This window comes from Sturnira hondurensis, unplaced genomic scaffold (genome assembly GCF_014824575.4).
Source record: "Sturnira hondurensis isolate 20B ecotype Veracruz unplaced genomic scaffold, ASM1482457v3 Scaffold0021632, whole genome shotgun sequence".
NCBI lineage: Eukaryota > Metazoa > Chordata > Mammalia > Chiroptera > Phyllostomidae > Sturnira > Sturnira hondurensis.
Window position 1 is genome coordinate 1,990,905 of NW_028094263.1, and position 18,599 is coordinate 2,009,503.

The following is an 18,599-nucleotide window of genomic DNA, read 5'->3' on the forward strand; positions in this document are numbered from 1 at the left end:
CCAAATTTCTAATTTTTGATTAAAGGTTTAGGTTTTATCATTGGCAACATATACTGTCAGTCGTTTTTTTTTTGAAGTGACAGACTCATTTCATCTTCAAGAAAATGTCTGCTAAATAGTCGTGTCTGAATAACCAGTTTGTGCTTTGTTCCAAGTAAAAGTAGTGTTCTGTGGAAAAGCAGTTCAACTTGCAAGTCAGAGTCACATGTGCTTTTCCTAGAGAAAACCGTTGTACTTGAGTACCCTGCGGAAGTGCTTTTTGCATATTTCTCATTTCACACAGAATATTTATTTACTTATTTATCCTCACTCGAGGACATGCTCATTGATTTTAGAGAGAGAGGAAGGGAGGGAGAGGGAGAGGTAGAGAGAGGGAGAGAAACGTCAGTGTGAAAGAGAAACATCCATCCGTTGGTTGCCTCTCCTATTCACCCTGACCAGGGACTGAACCCTCAGCCTAGGCATGTGCCCTGACCAGAAATCAGACTGTGACCTATTGGTTAATGGGGCGGTGCTCCAACCAACTGAGCCACACCAGCCATGCCCATCACACAGAATATTTGAAAGACTCAAGAGTCTTAGTTTTATAAACTCTTAGAGACTCAAGAGTTTAGGTTTATAAAATTTATAATTTTTACTGCTTCATCAAAAACATTTTTAAGTGAAATTGACTTTTTAAAAATCGCCAGTATATGGTGGTAAGAGACATATGACTCTGGTACAGTTGGCTGCCATTGCCTTGATTTCTGCTAAGGCATCAGCATCAGCAGTTTTACCCATTATTGATTTTATACCACCGGTGGAAATGTCAACATAATGAAAAAAGCAAACAATTTCTTAGTGTTATGAAAATAGTTTCGACTTCGTGGCCTCCTTGAAAGGGACCTCCAGGGATACACTTTGGGAACAGCAGCCTTATGAGAGGGCGTGGGTGGGGAAACCGAGGTCTGTAACCTCGGTATAACTAGGTATAACTGTGTTTTGTGGTAGAATTTTACTGGGTTGCTAGGATGTTCCTTAATGTCACTTAACAGGATATAAAAACGAATGGGTCCCCGGCAGGGGACGCACCAGAGGCAACCGTACATTGATATTTCTCTCTCTCTCTCCTTCCCTTCCCCTCTAAAGATAAATAAATAAAATCTTAAACAAATGAATGGGGTATTTCAAAAGGTCATAAAATGTTTCCGGTTTCTTGTTGAACAACTATGTTTTTCTAGTAATTACTGTTTTCAGACAACAGGGAGTTTAAGGTATGCAGATTTTCTGCCAGCTATTCTTTTAAGTATGTGATAATCTTAGGGTAACTCATTTTAATATAGCTTCTGAAATTTATGTCATCATAGTAGCACATTGAAGTTCAACATTTTTCCAAGAATTGAATACATTAAAAAGTCTGAGCTCCAAAAATTGCATTTAAGAAGATCTTGCTTTTTCAGAAAAGGCATAGAAGGGAATACCATTCCAGCTTTGTACCTCCCCCCTTCCTAATTTAAATATTTTGTGACGGAGAAAGGAGTAATGGTGTTAACTGACTTTATTTCACCAAATATCTATCTATTGACCATAAACAAAAGGTTTTGTAAAAGGTAGGGGAAGGGTATGTTGGGAAAAGAGTATGGCATTAAACCAATATAGCTCACTTTGGTCTTCAGAAGAGGAAGAGGCCATTCGATTGGGGAAGCTGGGGTGGGAGTCAGGGCTTTGTGAAGGTTGCTTTTGAGCTGGGTTTGGAAGGGTGTAGGTAGTTTGAAAGCTGGACTTTTAATAGGCAGAAGTGGGGAGGGATTTCAAAGGAAGGTCATGAACAACAGCCTGCAGGTGGGGAAATGCAATGTGTGTTAGTAGTATTGGGTGTGTACCAGAAATAATGAACAGTGTAGCATTGCTGAAGCAAAAGACGCATGGAATAATGGGAGATAAGACAGGAAAGTAAATTGGCCCAGAACATTTAAAGATTTTATTTAGTTTTAGAGAGAGAGGAAGGGAAGGAGAAAGAGAGGGAGAGAAACATCAATGTGTGGTTGCCTCTCATGTGGCCCCCAGTGGGGACCCAGCCTGCAACCCAGGCATGTGCCCTAATGGGGAATCAAACCAGCAACCCACTGGTTGGTAACCCGCACTCAATCCACTGAGCTACACCAGCCAGTATTTATTTACTTTTAAGAAAGAAGGGAAGGGAAGGAGAAAGAGAGGGAAAGAAACATCAGTGTATGGTTGCCCCTCACACACCCCCAACTGGGGACCTGGCCTGCAACCCAGGCATGTGCCCTGACTGGGAATCGAACCGTGATCGTTTGGTTCGCAGGCCCGTGCTCAATTCACTGAGCTATACCAGCCAGGGTTCATTGACTTTTTTTAAATAGTTACTCTGTGACACTTAAGCATGAGGAATGATGTATACAGAGTGGGACAAGAGTAAGTTTACAGTTGTTTGTATGAAAAATAATACAGTAATTAATAAATAATGATACAAGAATAAACTTTCGCATACTCAAGCCTATGCTACAAAAGTAGGTTTATAATTGTTCGTATGGAAAATAACGCAATAAATAATAATACAAGAATATACTTTGTGTTTCATGTACTAACAACTGTAAACCTACTTTTGCCCTACCCTGTATAATGGTGAACCAAACAAAATGTCCTTATTCTCATAGAATTTTTAGTCTAGGAAAGGAGCTTCAATAAATAAAATTACAAATTACTGTAAATGTTATGAAGGAAAGGAACAAATTAAAGTTAGGGGAATAATAGGGAAATTTAGTTGCAATCTGGGAAGGCCTTGATGTGGAGTTAAATATTAATTATCTGTGTTATGGCAGATGTTATTCTGGGTGCTGGGGATATAGTTAACCAAAACAGACAAAAATTCCTGCCTTCATTAAGTATATAAACAAGATAGATAAAATATATGATATGTTAAAAAGCGGTAAGTCCCAAGGAAAAAAATAAAGCTGGAGAAAGAGATAGGGAATGTTGAGGTGGGGTTGCAGTTTTCAATAGAGGGCCAGGGACCATCTCACTGAAAATGTAATGTTGGAACAAGTATCTATAGAAGGTGGAGTGAATCAGAACTCTCTAGACAGAGGAGGGAGTAGCAAGGGCGAGCACCATGAGGAAGGTACGTGCGCCTGGCAAGTTCAAGAAGCCAGCAAGGAGGCCAGTGTAGCCAGAGGCAAGTGAGCAAAGGAGAAAGTGGTAGAAATGAGGCCACAGAGGTTAGTGGGAGAACCTGTAGAGCAGTGGTTCTCCCCCCTAATTGCATGTTAAAATTTCCTGGGGAGCTTTTAAAAATTCTGATGCCTGGGCTGCACTTCATAGCACTTAAATAAGGATCTTTGCAGGTAGGACTTGGTGGCAGAGGCAATGGAGAGAAGTAGATGGATTTAGGAAGTGTGTTAAAGAAAGAATTCATTTAATTATAGATTGAATGTGGGAGTTGAGGGAGAAGAAAGTGTCAAGGATGACTCCCAGGTTTCTGGCTCGAGCAATTGGATGGGTAGAGGCGCCACTTACTAAGATGGGAGTGGGGGGTAGAGGGATGGGAGGAGTAGGTGTGGGATTTGGAGGGAAGATCGGAAATCAGGAGTTCAATTTTAGACATGTTAAATTCGAGATGTGAATGAAGCTAAGTATAAGTATGTTAAGTAGGCAGAAAGATGAGTGGAGCTTGAAGTCAGAACTTGAGTTAATACATTTATATGTTATCTGCTTATCGGTAGTCTTAAAAGAATCTAAATGATATTATATAGGGTAAATTGGGTGAGGAAATGCACTGGTTAGCCTCTTCCAGTAATTTCAACAAGAATGGATGGTGATGTGGATTAGGGTGGTAGTGACGGCACTAGTATAGAACGAGAGAGTTAGGGATTTGAGGACCTGTGGAGCCTACATCTAGTGGCAGTGGACAATAGGAAGGAATGAAAGATAGCTTTGAGATACCAAGTCTGGAAGAGTGGTTAGTCTGTCAGCAGATGTAAAACAAGCAGAAGGAGCTGGTTTGGGAAAAAAGATAGTGTTTGACTTTGCATGTATTGCTGTTTAGGAGAGGCTACCTAGCAGATAGGCAGTTGAATCTCTTGCACTGGGTTTTGGAAGAGCAGATGAGGTTTGAAACATAAATTTAGGTTTCATTTATATGTAATCGATTCACCATGGGAATGGCAAAATTTATGAAGATCACAACATCCAAAATCTTTACCATGACCCATTAGCTCTTCTGAGATATATATAGTCCTTTCCTATTTCCCGTACTGTTTGTTCCTGTGTTCACCAAGTTGAAGCTGCACTGGCCTTCTTTCTATTCTTCAGCTGGATCCTCCTTCTGGGCTTCTGCACTTGCTGTTTTCCCATTTTGACTCTTCCCTTCCTCTTGGTAGAGGGAATAGGAGTTCGGAGAGAAAAATTCAGAAGTTAGTATCTGCGAAGTAGAGAAAATTCCAAGAGATCTTGCTAAGGTTTGCATGTGGATGAGCTCCGGCAGTGGAATGGCCCTGGGAGCCACTGGAGTTGAAATCCTGTCAGCAACACAGAGACACAGTGTCTCCATACACAGGGTCATAGTGTGCCCCAGGGCTCAAACCTGCTGACCGGAGCTGTTGAATCCACCAGTGGCAGTTCCCCTCCACCTTGGTGGTCTGACGATGTGATGGGGGTGGTGGCGATGGTTGACCTTTGGAATATAACTTGTCTTGGTGTTTTGACTTGTTGCCAGCCTGGCACCACTAATGGAAGCCTACTCTGCATGGGTGAGAAACTTCCTTCAGTGAAAATTAATGGTCAGTTATTTTAGAAACTTCTTGCTTGAAGAAACAACATGAAAACAGCAGGGAAGCTAATTGCGTATAGATTTTTTTTTTTAATGATTCTATTTATTTACTTTTAGAGAGGGGAAGAGAGGGAGCAAGAGGGAGAGAAACATCAATGTGTGGTTGCCTCTCAACGCCCCCTACTGGGGGCCTGGCCTGGCCTACAACCCAGGCATGTGCCCTAAATTGGGAACTGAACCGATGACTGTTGAGCAGGCTGGCGCTGAATCCACTGAGCCACACCAGCCAGGACTGTGTGTAGACTTATATACATTTTAGGGACTACTTCTCTCCATGAGGTAGTATGTTACTCCTTAAGTGGTGATGATAATAATAAATGTAATGCACTACACACTTAAATTCTTAGAAAGAGTTGTTTGTAATTTTAAAATCTACACTGTATTTTCTTTTCAGAATAAAAAGATTTGCTTTTTCTGTAGTATAAATGGAAAAAAATTAAACATTTTCACGTTACTAAAAAATAATCTTTTAAAGTAATACATAGAATTTTGTTGTATAGCTGCATCATATTTAATTTGGCCAGTTCCCTACTAATGAATTTCTTTTTTCTCCAGTTTTTGGTTATAAGTTATGCTATGATGAAAATATTTGTATATAAATTATTATATACTAAGCAGGAATTTCTCTGTTAAAGGGTATGCAATGTTCAGTTTTTTCTTAATTACTCTTTAACTATTCTTATAGTTAAAAGGAAATTTAAACAGCATTAAAGGACATTTTAATAAAGGGAAAAATCAGTTTTATTGTTTTACTTTTGTTTTGGTTTTTAAGTACCTATTCTTAGGTCTCACTAGACCTATCAAAAGAGAATTTTCGGGTAGACGAAGACATATACACAAAACAACTACATTTCTAGGCATCTTCTGTTAATTATGAGGTAAGGGAGTCTAAGTAACATTTGCTAACTGCTAAGAAAGTGATAACAAGTACTGTGGGAATTCAGAGTGAACTGGGTGATTACGGAAAGCCTCAACCTGGATCCAGAAGGAGATACTCAGATAGAAGGTGGGAGAACATTCCTGGCTTTCAGAACAGTATGAACAGATCTGAGGAAGGCACATGGGGGAGAGGACACGTGACTGTACACACGAGCCGACAGGTAGTGGCATCTAGACTAATGGGCTCACGTGGCGGTGTGTTGGAGGGGCCTGTCCGGGGTTAAAGGTATGCCCCATGTGACCAGTTTTATTTTTAGGACATCTGAAGTGGTTTGGAGCTATAAAATAAAGCAGATATATAGGTGTGGCCCAATTTAAGCAAAAGTGAATATATTGAAGTCTCTTTTTATAAGATCTGTAGGTTATTTATGTAAGTGAATTCATTAATTTTTAAAGATTTTATTTATTTCTAGACAGAGGGAGAGGGATGGAAGGAGGGAGAGAAACATCAGTGTGTGGTTGCCTCTCGCACACCCCCAACCGGACACCTGGCTTGCAACCCAGGCATGTGTCCTGACTGGGAATTGAACCCATGACCCTTTGGTTCAAAGGCCAGCACTCAGTCCACTGAGCCACGCCAGCCATGGTTGAATTATTTAAATAATGAACTTCTTGTAGATCTTAAAAGTTCTCATCACAAGAAAAAATGTTTTTCTAACTCTGTGTGGTGATGAATGTTAAGTAGACTCACTGTGGCACTCACTTCACAGTATGTATGTACAGATATTGAATCATATGTTGGACACCTGAAACTAATGCAGTGGTATGTGTCAGTTACATCTCAGTTTTTTAATGAACTTTCCAATACTTAAATATTTATTTTAATATGTAGTTTGACAGACATGCTGCAAGTTTTGTGGATCTCGGTTTCTTCTATAAAACCAAAGGTTTTAGACAAGGTGGTCACCAAAGTACTTTCTTTTTTTTAAAATATATTTTATTGATTATGCCATTACAGTTGTCCTATTTCTCCCTGTATTTTCTGGCACTGAAATTGCTACATGACCTTTCTAGAATACCTTGATTTTATGAAATAAATTGGCCTATAGTTAGTCTGGTACTCACTTCTGGCTGTTTAGGCACAATGATGCGCGTCCGCACCTGGGACTGCAAAGCTCCTCGGCTGGGTGATCCTCTCATGGCTTCAGAGGTTTAGATGGATTCACCTTTAAACACTCAGTTGTTCTCATCATTTATTTCTAAGTGACATTTAGAGATTTTCATCTGAAAGAATTTTATGGCTAAGATTGAACCTCAAGAGGATGCTGTGAGGTTGAGAGGAATTATTACATAGTAATAGTCAGTTTTAAATTATCCTCATATAAATTATCTGTAGGAATTTATCTCACGCTGGCTTCCTTCTTTTGCATTTAGCTCATGCCCATGATGTTTTTAATGTATGGTCACATTATGGAAATACATTTTTTATTAGTTCAGCCCAAATACAATTTTAGATATAAATCAATAGGAGAAAATATACAATACATTCTAAAGTAAAATGTTAAGGTTAAGACTTCATTTTTACGATCTGTTTTGAATTAATTATATCACTTTTCAGCTCCTGAGTGTGAATAATTGAGAGGCGACTTTTTTTAACTCAGAGACTCTTTCAAGTACACAATCATATTTAAAGCTAGTTAGTGACATACTTTAAGTATCTCCCTCCTAGCCTCACAGTCTTTTCACTAAATTGTACTTTCTTTGACCAAAACGTTGCCTTTAGAGGGAACCAAGGTAAGGTGTCAGAGGTGAGCAACCAGCTTTTCTTACAAGTCCTATCAGGATGCTGATAACTTGATGGGGCCTTCAAGATTCAGGACCCATCCATGTTTTCCAAGTAAACTCCATTTCTTCGTCGTCACCAGGGTTGATTGGTGTCACGGAAGAGTGGCTAACCAGGCTGCGAGGGGCTGACAGAGGAAACCTCCTGTACTTTGGGGGGTAGTCTTTTCCATGACCAAGAAAACATGTCTGCTCAGTCCATTCTCCTAGCATTGTGTATTACTAAAAAACTAATAACAGTAGCTAATATTTACTGAGCACTTCCTGTGTGCCAGGTACTACTCTAAGCATTTTATGTGTATATGACTCACTTGATCTGCACAGTAACCTTATGGGAGAGGTGTTCTTTATCAGTATTTTACAGGTGAGGAATCTGAGGCACAGAGGTTTTTAAATAACTCCCCCGAAATCATACAACTGCTCTGTTGGGCTAAGCAAAAGATCACTTGGTAAGCATGGAATCTTAACAAAGGGAAGTCATTTTATCTGGATTATGATATTTATTCGTTTTTAAAAACATTGATTAAGCATCTACAATTTGCTGGGCACTGTCTAGGCACCAGACTTACCAAGGTGAATATATAACACAGTTAAGTGCCCTCTTGGTACTCTGAATCTAGTGGAAAACACAAATAAATGCATCAGCAAGAGGTTTACACATTCAGAGTGATGCAGAGAGCCCTGGCTGCTGTGGCTCAGTGGATCGAGTGCTGGCCTGCGAACCAAAGAGTCACCAGCTCAATTCCCAGTCAGGGCACATGCCTGGGTTGAGGTACAGGTCCCTGGTCGGGGCCATGCAGGAGGCAACCACACATTGATGTTTCTCTCGCTCTCATCTTCCTCCCTTCCCTTCTGTCTAAATAAATAAATAAAAGAGATGAGGAGAAAGCATTTAATTTTACTTGGAGAGATTAGAGTAGATGTTTGCAAAGGTGAAGGAAAGGTCTTCTGGGTAGAGAAAACATTGTATGTAAAGATTCTGCGGTGAAAAAACGGCTTATTCCGCAGGAATGAAACAAGAAAGTATTGCATTAATTAAGGTAATACTGTAGTGTACTAATGTTCTGAACTGATTAAGCTGGTTGTTGCTTGTGAGGATCAAGAGAAATAATAGGCTGTTTTGGGATAATATATCTGAGGTAAAATTGACAGGACATGGTGATTGACTAAATCAGGGGCAGAGAAATGGAGGTGTGGGGGTAGTGAGGGGGCTTGGGAAATTAAGGATAGCTCCAAGGTTTCTAGTTTGAGTACTTGGATGAATGGCAGGATTACTGGAAAACAGAGTGTTCAGTGGGGTGGGAGGAAAATGGGTTTTCATTTTCATTGTGTAGTCACGAAACATCTCATAGCAGGAAGTTAGTTTGTGGTACAGAAGAAATACGCTTGTACGTGGTAACTGATGCTGTGGGAACTGAAGAGGTGGGGGTGATTTGTAGTGATTTGAATTGGCTAGAAGGCAGGAGTAAAAGTAAAGAGGGTCTGGTATTCCTCTATTTTCAGTAAATCCTTGTTTAAATTTTTAGGCCTTCTTTTATCTGCTTTTACTTGGTAAAAAGAAATCTTTTGAAGTAAGCCCTTTAGAGAACTCTTATTAATGGTTGTTGTCCTAAAAGTCACATGAAAACTGTTTTTTTATTTTGATTGTGGTGATGATTACATGTGCATTTTGTCAAAATTCAGAGACTGTATAATTTTATACAAAAGGTAAATTTTATTGTATATAAAATTGTTTTTAAAATGCATTCAGTTTTTATCCCAGAGTTCTGTGGATGCTTTTCTCTTACATTCTTTTAACCTATCTGATTAGAACTTTTTATAATGCCAAAACCTCATTTTAACAAATTCCTCTAAACTTTGTCACCAGTTCTTTGACCAAGCTCACAAATAAGAGAATGGGTGGACTTAAATATATCTATTCTCTTCCTACTCAGTTATCACTGTTTGAAGACAGGGAGGCAGCAAAGGAGCTGAAGAATCTGCAAATTGGATAGTGAGCACTATATTGACTCCGGTCTTTCTTCCCCAGTAAATTGTGAGTGATTGCACTATATGTATCTACAATATTTTTCAAAGTTTCTTTTTTAAATAAGTTTTCATCTTTAATTATGGTAGGAATTAAAATAAAGATCATAATTTTATTCTAGAATAATGAAGACAACAGTATTGTCTTTATTGCCAACTATAATGTAAAGATATTTTAAATTAGCTAAATTAACATCAGTTATGAAAATCAAAGTTTATAGACATGCGATATTTATAGAAGCGATTGGGTTAATTATAAATTATGTGGAAGTCTCGAGGACATTAGACACTAGTTTTTGGTAATTTTTGCAGCAATAGACTGAGACACCCCTGTTCCTCTCCTGCACTGTGCCTTGACCACTGAGCATTGTGTAAAGTACATGCTTATTGAAAACACATACAATAAAAAAACAAACAAATTACTTACTTTTTAAAATTATTTGCGTTACGTGATTTGATTGGATAAACTTTTGTGGCAAGTATGGGAAGTAACCAATAGGTACACACTTTGGTTACTAGACTGTCTACAGCCAATCATGAACCATTATTTTCTTTTATGTCATAGTAGCTTGCCATGTAACAGGAACCCAACCAAATAATTGCTTTACTTTGTTTTTTACTTAAGTACAAGCTCAGTGTTAAATTGGATGCCTTTAGATTTGACTTTTGGATTAATTTCAAGTAGTCAGTTATTTTCTCTTCATCCATTGCCACTTAATATCAATCTCAAGTCCAAGAAACAGATTCTTATGTGTCTTGGAAAGAGTAGATTGTATTGAAGGATAGAATTATTTCATTTTGGTCTGAGGCCTGCTCTTTAATTATGTGATTGGAGTATTTGTTTTTCTTTCCTTAATAATTTTTATTTGAAAACTTCTAACCTAAAATATTTATCTACAAATCTGTGGAATTCAGCCTGGTAGATGGGACATTGAACTCCCTTCAGTAGAATTTGCCAGCACCCAGAAGACTTTTTCTTCAGCTGCAGCTAATCTTAAAGGGCCTATCCAAATCATATACTTACGGGTAAGGGATTCTTTATTAGTATTAGAATTTGGGGACCTCCCACGTGATTTTTTTTGATAATATCATAGACATGACATTTGCCAAGTAGCCCTTTTATTTGACTTTGTGGCCCATTTAGTTCAACTCTCCCTCCCTTTCCCAGCTGATGCTTATTGGATGCCTGGAACTATGTGCTCTGAGTCCAGTGTCTGGCATTGGCACCGATCATTCGTGATGTAGTCAGAACTAGGGTTGAGAAGACAGCCTCATTTTAAAAGAGATCCTTCTGGCCCTCAGTCTAGGACGTCCTGCACTTGGTTAGTTTATGTGTAGGTATATATAAGGCTTGCCTTGATTCTAATTGCTTCTTATTAATGCTTGAAATTGCTTTTTTTTGAAGAAAAAAAGAAAACCTCTGATAATAGAAGAAACCAGGGGAAGTTTTCTTAAGAGAATTAATGTTGGATATGGTTGATTTACTTGGGCGAGGAGAGGAAAAGAATGTGTTGGGAATAATCTCACATTGAGTGTTCCTAAATTGTATTTTCCTACTTAAAAAATTAGAGGGAGCTTCTGCTGGAAACAAACATATTGTATTAGATATACTGCATTTCCCTGATTATAAATTTAAAAAAATTTTTGCACATTTCAGTGTAAGACCAAAGTATAATGTTTTCTGCCCCCACCCCCAATTTGATAGCATTTTACAACTGAAGATAGAATAAATACTTATACAGTTGACCATTGAACAATGTGGGGGGTTAAGGGTACTGATTCCCACACAGTTGAAAATTCATGTATAACTTTTGACTTCCCCAAAACTTAACTACAGTCCCTCAGTATCTGTGGGGGATTGGTTCCAGGACCCACTGTGGGCAGAAACCAGAATCTTATGGTGCTCAGGTTCCTCATATACAGTGGTGTAGAGCAGTGTGTAGGCTCGGCCCTCTGTACCCCCAGAATCTGTGGATGGGAAACCTGAGGATGCAGAGGGCTAACTGTGTATTTTTTAAAAAATATTCTGCTTATAAGGTCATGCAGTTTAAAGGTCAGCTATAATAGCAAATTATAGGGCAGTAAAATGAGGACTTTTGTCTATATTTATTTTGATTGTAGAAACTTGTGTGCTCCCCCATACATGTACACACACACATACATTCACACGTACACTTATTCCTAGAGTTGCCTGATATTCATATGGTCCTTTGCAAATACTTTCTATTAAACAAAGAAGATAATTTTCAAAGTGGATAGTGTGAATAACTTAACAGTTATTTATTATCTACTGCATGCTAGGCATTATTTCAATTATTTAGTAAACACCACTTTTAAAATACAGCAAGAGTTGCTTCCTATGTGCTTTATTAACACTTTAAAATTTTATGCTGAATATACTTTCAGGTCATAAGTCTTTGTATCTCCAGCTTCTTCTGGGATATCTTTTTCTTCTGCCCAAATTCTGTTTCTGGTCTAAGAACAGTCTGCTCTTCTCCAGTAAGGGTCATTGCAGTGTGGCAGGTCTGAGAGCTCAAGTGAGTGTTAATCCTCCCTGAGCACTGTCGGCTCTGTGCCCCATTTTAGGAGCTTTGTTCACCCGGGTGTGCTGGATGACCAGAGAATCTACATCTGCACCCTTAAGTTCAGCATGACGTTCTGCATTTTTAAGCATGTGCAGCAAAAATACAGCATTCTTTATGGGCCACCAATCCTACATCCAGCCCCACTCTTTGGCCTGGGCACACCTGCCAACTCTATCGTTGTAAGGACAGAATGGCACATGGCACACGTTGCTTCTGTAAAGTGACATCCTTCGGATGCTTGGTGGTTTTTTGATCATGCGTACCTTGATGGCCTGGGCAGCTTAACTAGTGTTCTTAAAGTGAGCATGAAGAGTTGAACCTTGTGATTTGCGTGATTTTATGGTGTTTTCTGGGTCAAGTGAATAGCAAACTATTTTCAGAGTTCACCTCTGGCTGTAGCTATTAGTACTTCTGGAATAATGCACTATTCCTATTAATTTCGGGGTAAAAGCTGCATTAATAGGGATCCTTTGCTAGTGGTAAAGATAAGGAACTAAATTGACTTTTTACTGTGGATAACCATCTCTGGATAAAAGTAGCCAGATTGTATATAGAGGAATTCAGTCATAACATGTTATTAAATCTGTACCCTGATCTAGGACAGGACTGGGTCTCCTTGTAATTACTAGAATCTGCAGTATGAGTTGCTCACTTGCTGTCCTTATGTTTTCTCTCCGTGCTCCCCAAATTTATTTTCTATCAGTATCTTTTACAAACATATGAAGGAAACAACACTTAAATTTTGTAAACAAACAAGTACCACATATCATTTCTGGTATATTTTTGGCTGGAGTCTTTCCACTTAATTCCTAAAAGATATTTTTGGCCTTTTCTCTAGGGGGAGATGGTCTAAATGTCACTGGCTCTTCTGCTTAAAGGTTTGTTTTCGTCTCTCTGACCATCCTGGATGAGTATCAAGAGGATATATGCTCAGAAATATGGGGAATCAAGCAATTGTGTGGGAAGTATGTATTATTGACACAGTATTTTATAGGGCTTGGTTGCATTGATGTTCAGATACACCTATTTGCTACGTTGTTTGCAGCAGCAGAATCCTGACAGCCACACATCAGTGGACAGAATTCTTGCAGCTGTTAGAAAGAGTACGGGGATGTGTGCCTACAAGAGCATATGAGCGAGTGTGTGTGTGTGTGTGTGTGCTTGCTGATACACGCCCCTTTTTGGTTTTCTGTGGTTTTTTGTTTGTTTCTGAGTAAGAAAAAAAAACTGGTTGTCTTTAGGCTTTGGAAGAGGGATTTGGGTGCCTATAACTTTTGAATTATTCTGTGTGTGTACTGCTTTTCATTTTCAAAACGCGTATGAAGAGAGGCAGATAGAATTTTAACAGTATTTCCAAAGGAGCATAGAACTTCAGCTCTGAAAGGGACCTTAGAGATTCTTGGACAGTTGCACTCAACTTAAAGATGAGAAAATTTAGATTTCTGAAAGTATTTGCAAAGCTTGCCCTAGAATTCAGGTTCTAAAAAGGCAAAAGCTTACAAATATATTTACTTGTATTCTTATTCTAAAAGTTTATTTAAATTATTTTTTTTTCTTGTTGTGAAGAATTGATTTTGGAAGACCAAATAAAAGTTAACCTTTCTAATACAGTTTTTTTATTTTTAATTTTTTTGTAAAAATTTTATCTTATTTTTAGAGAGGGGGAGGGGAGGAAAAAGAGAGGAAGAAAAACATTATTTTTTTTTAGAGAGAGGTGTGTGGTTGCCTCTCATGCACCCCCTACCAGGGACCTGGCACGTGCCCTGACTAGGAATCGAACCATCAACCCTTTGGTTAGCAGGCCAGGACTCGATCCACTGAGCCAAACCAACCAGGGCTAAATTCTTTTCTTTTAGTTGCATTTTATTGATTATGCTATTACAGTTGTCCTGATTTTTCCCCCTTTGTCCCCCTTCCACCCAGCACCACCCACTCTCTCAGATAATCCCCCCACCATTATTCATGTCCATGGGTCATGCATATAAGTTCTTTGGCTACTCCATTTCCAGTACTGTACCTTATATTCCCATGGTTATTCTCTGACTACCTATTTGGGGGTTTTTTGTTTATTTTTATTTTTATTTTTATTTTTATTTTTAATATATTTTATTGATTATACCATTACAGTTGTTCTATTCCCCCCCTTCATTCCCCTCCACCCACACACTCCCTCCCCCACCATTCCCCCCCCCCGCTTAGTTTATAACCACGTGTCTCAAGTTCTTTAGATTCTATATTTCCCCCACAATTCTCGCCCTCCCCCCTATCTATTTTCTGCCTACCATCTATGCTATTTTCTGTGCCTTCTCCCCCCTTCTCCTCCTCCCACTCCCCTGTTGCTAACCCTCCATGTGATCTTCATTTCTATGGTTCCACTCCTGAGCTAGCTGTCCCCTTGGTTTGCTTTTGTTTTAGGTGTGGTTGTTAATAACTGTGTGTTTGCTGTCCTTTCACTGTTAATATTTTCATCTTCTTTTTCTTATATAAGTCCCTTTAGCATTTCATATAATAAGGGCTTGGTGATGATGAACTCCTTGAACTTGACCTTATCTGAGAAGCACTTTATCTGTCCTTCCATTCTAAATGAAAGTTTTGCTGGATAAAGCAATCTTGGCTGTAGGTCTTTGGATTTCATGACTTGGAATACTTCTTTCCAGCCCCTTCTTGCCTGTAAGGTCTCTTTTGAGAAATCCGCTGACAGTCTGATGGGTACTCCTTTGTAGGTGACTGTCCCCTTATCTCTTGCTGCTTCTAGGATTCTCTCCTTCATTTTAGTCTTGGCTAATGTAATTATGATGTGCCTTGGTGTGTTCCTTCTTGGGTCCAACTTCTTTGGGACTCTCTGAGCTTCCTGGATTTCCTGGAAGTCTATTTCCTTTGCCAGACTGGGGAAGTTCTCCTTTATTATTTGTTCAAATAAGTTTTCCACTCATGGCTGTTTCTTTCCCCCTTCTGGTACCCCTATAATCCGGATGTTGGAACGTTTAAAGATGTCCTGGAGGTTCCTAAGCCTCTCCTCATTGTTTTGAATTCTCATTTCTTCATTCCTTTCTGGTCGGATGTTTCGTTCTTCCTTCTGGTCCATTCCATTGATTTGAGTCCCAGTTTCCTTTCCATCGCTGTTGGTTTCCTGGACATCTCCCTTCATTTCAATTAGTTTAGCCTTCATATGTTCCTCTAATTTGTGACTATAATCTACCAGTTCTGTGAGCATCCTGATAAATAGTGTCTTAAATTGTGCTTCTGAGAGGCTGGCAATTTCTTGGTCGCTTAGAGTTATTGGCTCTGGGACTTTGAATTCTTCTTGCGCCATCTTTTGGGCTGTTCGTGCCTGTTCCGTAGCAGGATCGGAGCCCTAAAGTGTTCACTAGAGCAGGGCAACTAAGTCACTGGGTTGTGACGTTGTATGTGGGGGCGGGGTTAAAGAGGGACAATGGCTTCCCTCTGCCGCCTGCCGCCACAGCCCCCACCAGCACTGCAGCCACCACCGTCACCAGGCCCACGTGTTTCGTTCCACTGCATGTGAGTGTGCCACCACCGTCAGCCCTCCACCACTGGGTTCGCCCCCTGGGGCCTGCATGGTCCGTCTCACTGTGCGCGAATGTGCGACCGCGGTCAGTCTGCCCCGCACCCCGACTGGTTCCGGGCTGCCTGCGCGCCTAGGTCGGGGGATCTGTCCTGCCCGACCCTGCTCGCTGCTGGGTCCGCCCCTCTTACTGTCCCCATTGAACGGTTCATAGTTGTCGGACTTCCGTATAATTCCATTTTCTGGTCTTTGGGTGTGTCCTAGTTCTCCAAACCTTTGTTGTATTCAAACTAGGTTGTGGGAGAAGGCACAGTGTTTCCACCTATGCCTCCATCTTGGCGGAAGTCTGACTACCTATTTGTACTGCTTAATCCCCTCACCTCTTCAACATTCCCCCACAACCCCCTCCCATCTAGCAACCATCAAAATGCTCTCTGTATCCATGATTCTGTCTCCGTTCGTCTTATTTGTTTAGTTTGATTTTTAGATTAAATTAATGATAGATATGTATTTATTGCCATTTTATAGTTCATAGTGTTGATCTTCTTTTTCTAATCAGAGTAAGGCCCTTTAACATTTCATATAACAATGGTTTGGTGACGATGAACTCCTTTATTATTTTTTCTTGTCTGGGAAGCTCTTTATCTGCCCTTAGATTCTAAATGGTAGTTTTGCTGTGTAGGCTGTGGGTCCTTGCTCTTCATGACTTTGAATATTTCTTGCCAGTCCCTTCTAGCTTGCGAAGTTTCTTTTGAGAAATCAGCTGACAGTCTTATGGGAACTCCCCTGTAGGTAACTAACTTCTCTTCTGCTTTTAAGATTCTCTCTTTCTCTCTTACCTTTTGGCATTTTAATTATGATGTGTCTTGGAGTGGGCCTCTTTGCATCCATCTTGTTTGGGACTCTCTGTGCTTCCTGGACTCTAAGGTCTATCTCTTTCACCAAATTAGGGAAGTTTTGTATTATTATTGTTTCAAATAGATTTCCAGTTTTTTGCTTTTTTGCTTTTCCTTCTTGCACTCCTATGATGTAAATGCTGGAATGCTTAAAGTTGTCCCAGAGGCTGCTTATACTCTCCTCACTTTTTTGGATTCTTTTTTTCTTTTTGCTGACTTGATTGTTTTTAGCTTCCTTATGTTCCAAATCATTGATTTGATTCTTGACTTCATCCACTCTACTGTTGTTTCCTTGTAAATTGTTCTTTATTTCAATTAGTATATGCTTTGTTTCTAACTGGATCTTTTTAGTGCCATTGAGGTCCCCACTAAGTTCCTTGAGCATCCTTATAACCATTGTTTTGAACTCTGTATCTGAGACATTGCTTATCTCCATCTCATTTAGTTGTTTTTCTGGAGTTTTGATCTCTTCTTTCATTTGGGCCATGCTTTTTTGTCTCCTCATTTTGGCAGCCTCTCTGTGTTTGTGTCTATGTACTAGGTAGAGCTGCTTTGACTCCCTGTCTTGGTAGTGTGGACTAATGTGGTAGGTACCCTGTAGGGTCCAGTGGCATAACCTCCCATATCTCCCAAGCTGGGCAGGCAACCCAGGCATGTGCCCTTTGTGTGGGCTGAGTATACTCCCTTCTTGTAGTTGAGCCTTGATTGCTATTGGCAGGTCAATGTGTGGGATGTACCCAGGTCATTCAGCTTCAAGGACTGGCTGTGACCACTGACCACCACCCTCTGCCCTTTGTGGAAGATCAGCAGTTCGGGGGCGGGATGGTGGTGTTGTGATGTGGTCTGTAGCTGTCTGCTGGGTGCACAGGCTCTGGGGTTTCCCAGGTAGTACAGGGCAAGGTCAGCCCCCACCTGTGGTTTGCCCCAGGGCCACCCTTCCTGATCTGTAAAGCAATCTGAGATGGCTGCTACTTGGGCTGGGCTTGGAGATTCCCAGGCAAAGCCAAGCTGTGAATGTAGGCTGGTTGCTGCTAGTGCCAGGCCTGGGGTTCACTGAGGCCAGCTATTGGTTGAGATGATTTAGGAAGTTGTGAAGCATGAGCTAAGACCAGCTTTTCATATGGAAAAGCATTTGGGTGGGCCCATAAGTTGAGTGGGGTGGAGTTTCAGAGGATCTCCAAGGCTGGGCAAACTGTGTTAGCCAGGTTGACGGAGCCTCAGATATGGCACCAATTTGCTGGCTTTGTAGGGGGAGGGTTCAGAAAAGGCACAATGGCTTTTGCTCGCCTTAATGCCAGACACTTCAGATTCTCCCTAGTGTTCCACTGGTGCCTTTCATGCTGCTACCCTGTCGCTGGAGTTCAGGAGGAGTGAGTCTGAGTAGGTGAGTTCATGCATGGGTTCTCTAAGAGGGACTGCTTGGGGCTCCAGAAGTTTGTTCCGCAGACTCAATTCCTGCTTGTTTTTGCAGCCAGAAGTTGTGGGGACTTACCTTCCTGGCACTGGAACCCTGGGCTGGGGGCCTGGTGTGAGGCTGGGACTTCTAGCTCCCGAGATACCCCTCCCAAATTTTATCCACCACATGTGGATGTGGGACCAGCCCATTCCTCATCTGTGCCTCTCCTACCAGTCTGGATAGATTTAATTTTGTAGTTTTCAGACTTCCATTCAACTCGATTTCTGAAGGTTCTAATTAATGTTTGTTTTAGATTTTAGTTGTAATATTTATGAGGTTATGAGAGGAGGCGAGCCATGCCTCCCTATACGGCCATCTTGACTGGAAGGAAGTCGGTCGACTTTTTTTTTTTAAACAGTTCTGAAAGTCTTTACCTCTAGCAGTAAAGATAAAGTGATAGTGATAACTCTTAACCACATTTTGTAACTTTGGAGGCTCATTCCTCTAAAAGTGAATGGATTTGTTTTTGAGTTCTATAAGTATATAATATTTGAAGTGAATTTGTGACTAGAGTCTAAAGCTTCCCTTTTTTATTTGAATACCTGACTGTTCTGATTTA

The 18,599-nt window shown here is 40.2% G+C and overlaps 1 protein-coding gene across 3 annotated transcripts in view; it reads left to right on the forward strand.

Moving 5' to 3' along the window:
• Positions 1–18,599, forward strand: part of SPOP (speckle type BTB/POZ protein) — a 75,205-nt gene that overhangs the window by 10,035 nt on the left and 46,571 nt on the right. Inside the window, exons 2-3 of one of the 3 annotated variants that reach the window (XM_037033598.1) lie at positions 9,487–9,587; positions 10,493–10,603. The exons of 1 other annotated variant lie outside the window; for it this stretch is intronic. The gene's annotated coding sequence lies outside the window, so the exon portion shown is untranslated. The remainder of the gene's footprint in view (positions 1–9,486; positions 9,588–10,492; positions 10,604–18,599) is intronic. One more of the 3 variants, XM_037033601.1, reaches the window with a different exon arrangement.